This window comes from Eretmochelys imbricata, chromosome 5, assembly GCF_965152235.1.
Source record: "Eretmochelys imbricata isolate rEreImb1 chromosome 5, rEreImb1.hap1, whole genome shotgun sequence".
Taxonomy (NCBI): domain Eukaryota; kingdom Metazoa; phylum Chordata; order Testudines; family Cheloniidae; genus Eretmochelys; species Eretmochelys imbricata.
In genome coordinates, this window is record NC_135576.1 from 93,601,681 (window position 1) to 93,607,680 (window position 6,000).

Genomic DNA, 6,000 nt, shown 5'->3' on the forward strand with positions numbered 1-6,000 from the left:
TTCCCTTTGCTCTGGGGGTATTTGTGAGGCATCTGGGCCTGAAGGCTCTCGGTGGGACCCCAGGGGGATGAATTGCAGTTGGCTGGTGCTCTTGTGGCAGTTGGCCTTTACATGCCCCAGTTCATTACATTTAAAGCATCACCCAGCTGACTGTGGACTGGGGTGAGGTGGGTGGTTGGAGAGTAGGGTGGTGGGACAAGAGGGCATCTGGGGGTCTCACTGGCTGTGTGGAGGGCTCCTCCTTGAGAGGTGGGGCTGATGGTGGGGTGTCATCTCGGGTTGCCCCTTCTGGTATCCGCACTGACTGCTACTAGCTTTCTTCTTCTCCGCCACTTCCATGCATTTGGTTCCAATCTGCCCAGCCTCCATTACAGTTTTGGGCTTCCCACTTAGGATGTACCTTTCTATTTCCTCAGGAACACCCTCTAAGACCTGCTCCATTTGGACAAGGAGAGACAGACCTTCCAGAGACTTAACATTTGCTCCCGATATCCAGGCATCCCAATTTTTTACAATCTGGTCGGCGTGTTGGGGAAATGCCACGTCTGGTTTCCACCTTAGGGCTGTGAAACACTGACAGGCATGCTCGGGGGTTAGCCCTATCCTAATACTGGCCTTTTGTTTAAAACGTTCGGACTCGTTCATGTGTTCTTTAGGCATTTCAACTGCCACCTCTGCTAGGGGTCCACTGAGTTGTGGCCTCAGCTCCACCATATACTGGTCTGTAGGGATGTTGTACTCAAGGCAGGCTCTTTCAAAATTTTCTAAGAAGGCCTCTGTATCATTGCCTACCTTGTAGGTAGGGAATTTCTTGGAATGGGGAACGGTACCTGGAGGACTGCAAGGGCTACCTGGTTGACCCAGTTTAGCCCTTTCCAGCTCCAAGCACTCTGCCTTCGTCTCCAAGCACTCCATCTGTAGGAAGAAATTTCTGACTTCTGCAGTTAGAACTTGGTATGGGTCCATCTTGGCACCTGGATCTCGGGTTGGGGAGGCCTGACCATTCCCTCCGGGGAAATATCTGGTCCCCCATCCCCTTCCTGCATTTCCGTCATGGAGCTGCATGTCTGGGTCTGTCTTCCCTGTGGCTTGGCGTGTCGCTTTGGGAAGACCAGTTGCTCTAGGGTTTCAGTGCCCGACCGCAACCTCATGCACAGGGCTGCCCTACTCTAGCCTAGCTATTTTGTTGCCATGAAGCAAGAAAAAAAATAAACTGCTTGTTGGACTCCCTGGTTTTGCAGGCTGAATCCTTTGCGTGCCTGTTCCCCCTCAGGCAGCAAAGAAAAAGAAACCTCCCTGGATTTGCATCCAGTCAAAAGGAAAAACGTGTCCTTTTAAAATCCTGAGGCCAATGCTTCTGGTTCAAAATGATCCCACCGCTCTGCCACCATGTCAAGGCTGATTCCCCACTCTGGCAGTTTGAGTGCAGAAGGTGGGGGCCCGCAAGGACTTTAAAAATTAACACTTGCCACTCCAGGCTTGTATTAAACTCCTAACCTTGAACTGGTAAATGCTGCCACCACCCAAGTCCAGAACCCTCAAGCCCTTTGACTCTCCCTCCAAGGAAGAGCTGGGGGTGGGCGGGGGGGAGGAATTAGCTGTTGCCACCAGATAACTAAAAAACATGTGCACAAACCTCTTAAGACACAAAAATACAATCCTGTTCTTTAAAAAGGTATTTTTTTAAATAAAATTTACATCTGAAAATTCAGGCCATTGCTAGATTTTAAAAGAGCAACTTCAAGGATTAAGCATCAAGAATAACTTCCTAGAGGTCTAGCTTTAAGGTTACAAGCAAAACAAAAGCACCTGGGGTTCGCACAGAGGAGTCAACAAGCCAAAAAGAAATAAAAAGAGAAAAATCGAATTGCGTCTTCCTAGACATTTCCTTACATATCTGGGGTTTCCCTCTCCAGTTAGGAGAACAGACAGATAGACAGACAAACAAAGGGAGAGTTTTTCCCTCATTTTACAAGGTTCTAGATAGGTGAGCACTCACTTCCTTTTACCTGTGCATCACAGTGAGACTTTTTATCCCTTTACAGGTAAATCAAGTAGAGAACAGCTATTAAGAGGGATGTTATAGCTAACTGGCTGGGTGTCCAGAAAAGAGAGCTACCTCCCCTGCTTCATTGAATCACAATAGCTTTATGAAAGCCTTGCGGCCGTCGGTAGGCCGGCCCCCCTTGTGTTTAGGTAACAACTGTAGCACCTCTGTCTTGTCTATTTATGTACTTCTGCTTGTACATCAGTCTGTGTTGCGATCCTATGTGTCATATCAGTGCACTTACATTTTCTCATACATTTTTCAAATAAGTGGTGAGTGATCAGCTGTTTTGACCAGGATGTGCCATGTTTGTCTTTCTTCAACAGGACAGAAGCGACTTTGTCTGTCCTATCTCGGGGCCTCTCCTTGTGTCCCTCCACCCCGACGAACATGATACAGTTCTGTGGTGACCTAGAATCCTATTTTCAATGCCTCCGACTCAAGGAATATTTCCAACACACCTCTGAACAAGATACTAACCCACAGAGAGCTTCCTACCAAGACTACAAAAAGAAGGATTCTGGGTGGACTCCTCCTGAAGGTCGAAACAACAGACTGGACTTCTACATAGAGTGCTTCCGCCGACGTGCACGGGCTGAAATTGTGGAAAAGCAGCATCACTTGACCCATAACCTCAGCCGTGCAGAACACAATGCTATCCACAGCCTCAGAAACAACTCTGGCATCATAATCAAAAAGGCTGACAAAGGAGGTGCTGTCGTCATCATGAATAGGTCGGAATATGAACAAGAGGCTGCTAGGCAGCTCTCCAACACCACTTTCTACAAGCCATTACCCTCTGATCCCACTGAGGGTTATCAAAAGAAACTACAGCATTTGCTCAAGAAACTCCCTGAAAAAGCACAAGAACAAATCCGCACAGACACACCCCTGGAACCCCGACCTGGAGCATTCTGTCTGCTACCCAAGATCCATAAACCTGGAAATCCTGGACGCCCCATCATCTCAGGCATTGGCACCCTGACAGCAGGATTGTCTGGCTATGTAGACTCCCTCCTTAGGCCCTATGCTACCAGCACTCCCAGCTATCTTCGAGACACCACTGACTTCCTGAGGAAACTACAATCCAAGATCCAGGTGATCTTCCTGAAAACACCATCCTGGCCACTATGGATGTAGAAGCCCTCTACACCAACATTCCACACAAAGATGGGCTACAAGCCGTCAGGAACACTATCCCCGATAATGTCACGGCAAACCTGGTGGCTGAACTTTGTGACTTTGTCCTCACCCATAACTATTTCACATTTGAGGACAACGTATACCTTCAAATCAGCAGCACTGCTATGGGTACCCTCATGACCCCACAATATGCCAACATTTTTATGGCTGACTTAGAACAACACTTCCTCAGCTCTCGTCCCCTAATGTCCCTACTCTACTTGTGCTACATTGATGACATCTTCATCATCTGGACCCATGGAAAAGAAGCCCTTGAGGAATTCCACCATGATTTCAACAATTTCCATCCCACCATCAACCTCAGCCTGGACCAGTCCACACAAGAGATCCAGTTCCTGGACACTACGGTGCTAATAAGCGATGGTCACATAAACACCACCCTATACCGGAAACCTACTGACTGCTATTCCTACCTACATGCCTCCAGCTTTCATCCAGACCACACCACATGATCCATTGTCTACAGCCAAGCTCTACGATACAACCGCATTTGCTCCAATCCCTCAGACAGAGACAAACACCTACAAGATCTCTATCAAGCGTTCTTACAACTACAATACCACCTGCTGAAGTGAAGAAACAGATTGACAGAGCCAGAAGAGTAACCAGAAGTTACCTACTACAGGACAGGCCCAACAAAGAAAATAACAGAACGCCACTACCCATCACCTTCAGCCCCCAACTAAAATCTCTCCAATGCATCATCAAGGATCTACAACCTATCCTGAAGGACGACCCATCACTCTCACAGATATTGGGAGACAGGCCAGTCCTTGCTTACAGACAGCCCCCCAACCTGAAGCGAATACTCACCAAACAACAGAACCACTAACCCAGGAACCTATCCTTGCAACAAAGCCCGTTGCCAACTGTGTCCACATATCTATTCAGGGGACACCATCATAGGGCCTAATCACATCAGTCACACTATCAGAGGCTCGTTCACCTGCACATCTACCAACGTGATATATGCCATCATGTGCCAGCAATGCCCCTCTGCCATGTACTGCCCCTCTGCCATTTCCCAAACTGGACAGTCTCTATGTAAAAGAATAAATGGACACAAATCAGACGTCAAGAATTATAACATTCAAAAACCAGTTGGAGAACCCTTCAATCTCTTTGGTCACTTGATTACAGACCTAAAAGTGGCAATACTTCAACAAAAAAACTTCAAAAACAGACTCCAATGAGAGACTGCTGAATTGGAATTAATTCGCAAACTGGATACAATTAACTTAGGCTTGAATAGAGACTGGGAGTGGATGGGTCATTACACAAAGTAAAACTATTTCCTCATGTTTATCCTCCCCCACTGTTCCTCAGACGTTCTTGTCAACTGCTGGAAATGGCCCACCTTGATTATCACTACAAAAGGTCCGCCCCTCCACCCTGCTCTCCTGCTGGTAATAGCTCACCCATTGTTTCATGTTCTCTATGTATATAAATCTCCCCACTGTATTTTCCACTCAATGCATCCGATGAATTGAGCTATAACTCACAAAAGCTTATGCTCAAATAAATTTGAGTCTCTAAGGTGCCACAAGTACTCCTTTCCTTTCTGTCTGTACAAAGTCCAAGCTGGTCTCCATATTGGAAGAGAAGGTTCAAGGACTGGAGAAACAAGCGTCAACACTGCGTTGCATAAGAGAAAATGAAGATTTCCTGGACAGACATTTGGATATGCTTCTGCAGGCATAACCTTCTGAAGAATCAGAGCAGGCTGCACAGCGGGGACAGAAGGACGGTGAGGAAAATTAGCAGCATGTGACCTCCAGAAGAAGAAAGAGGAGCATCCATGTACCAGCACTGCAGACACAGCTGAGCAACCATTTTCATGTTCTCTCCAAAGAATGAAAGCCAGCATTCATTGTATTTATTCTTTAAATTCATTGTATTTAAAGAATAAGAATTCTTATTGAGGTTGCAGGAACAAACCATCCCGATGTATAGAAAGAATAGTAAATATGGCAGGTGACCAGCTTGGCTTAACAGTGGGATTGGGGATTGGTCCTGCTTTGAGCAGGGGGTTGGACTAGTTAACCTCCTGAGGTTCCTTCCAACCCTGATATTCTATTATTTTAAATACAAAAAAGAAGCTTACAAGATTGGACAAATGACCAGGGAGACGTATAAAAATATTGCTCAGGCATGCAGGAGTGAAATCAGGAAGGGCAAATCACAATTGGAGTTGCAGCTAGCCAGGGATGTTAAGAGTAACAAGAAGGGTTTCTTCAGGTATGTTAGCAACAAGAAGGTGGTCAAGGAAAGTGTGGGCCCCTTACTGAATGGGGGAGGCAACCTAGTGACAGAAGATGTGGAAAAAGCTAATATATTCAATGGTTTTTTTTTGCCTCTGTCTTCACAAACAAGGTCAGCTCCCAGACTACTGCACTGGGCAGCACAGTATGGGGAGGAGGTGGCCAGCCCTCTGTGGAGAAAGAAGTGGTTCAGGACTATTTAGAAAAGCTAGATGAGCACAAGTCCATGGGGCCAGATGCACTGCATCTGAGAGTGCTAAAGGAGTTGGCGGATGTGATTGCAGAGCCATTGGCCATTATCTTTGAAAACTCATGGTGATCAGCGGAGGTCCCGGATGACTGGAAAAAGGCTAATGTACTGCCCATCTTTAAAAAAGGGAAGAAGGAGGATCCTGGGAACTACAGGCCAGTTAGCCTCACCTCAATCCCTGGAAAAATCATGGAGCAGGTCATCAAGGAATCAATTTTGAAGCACTTAGAGGGGAGGAA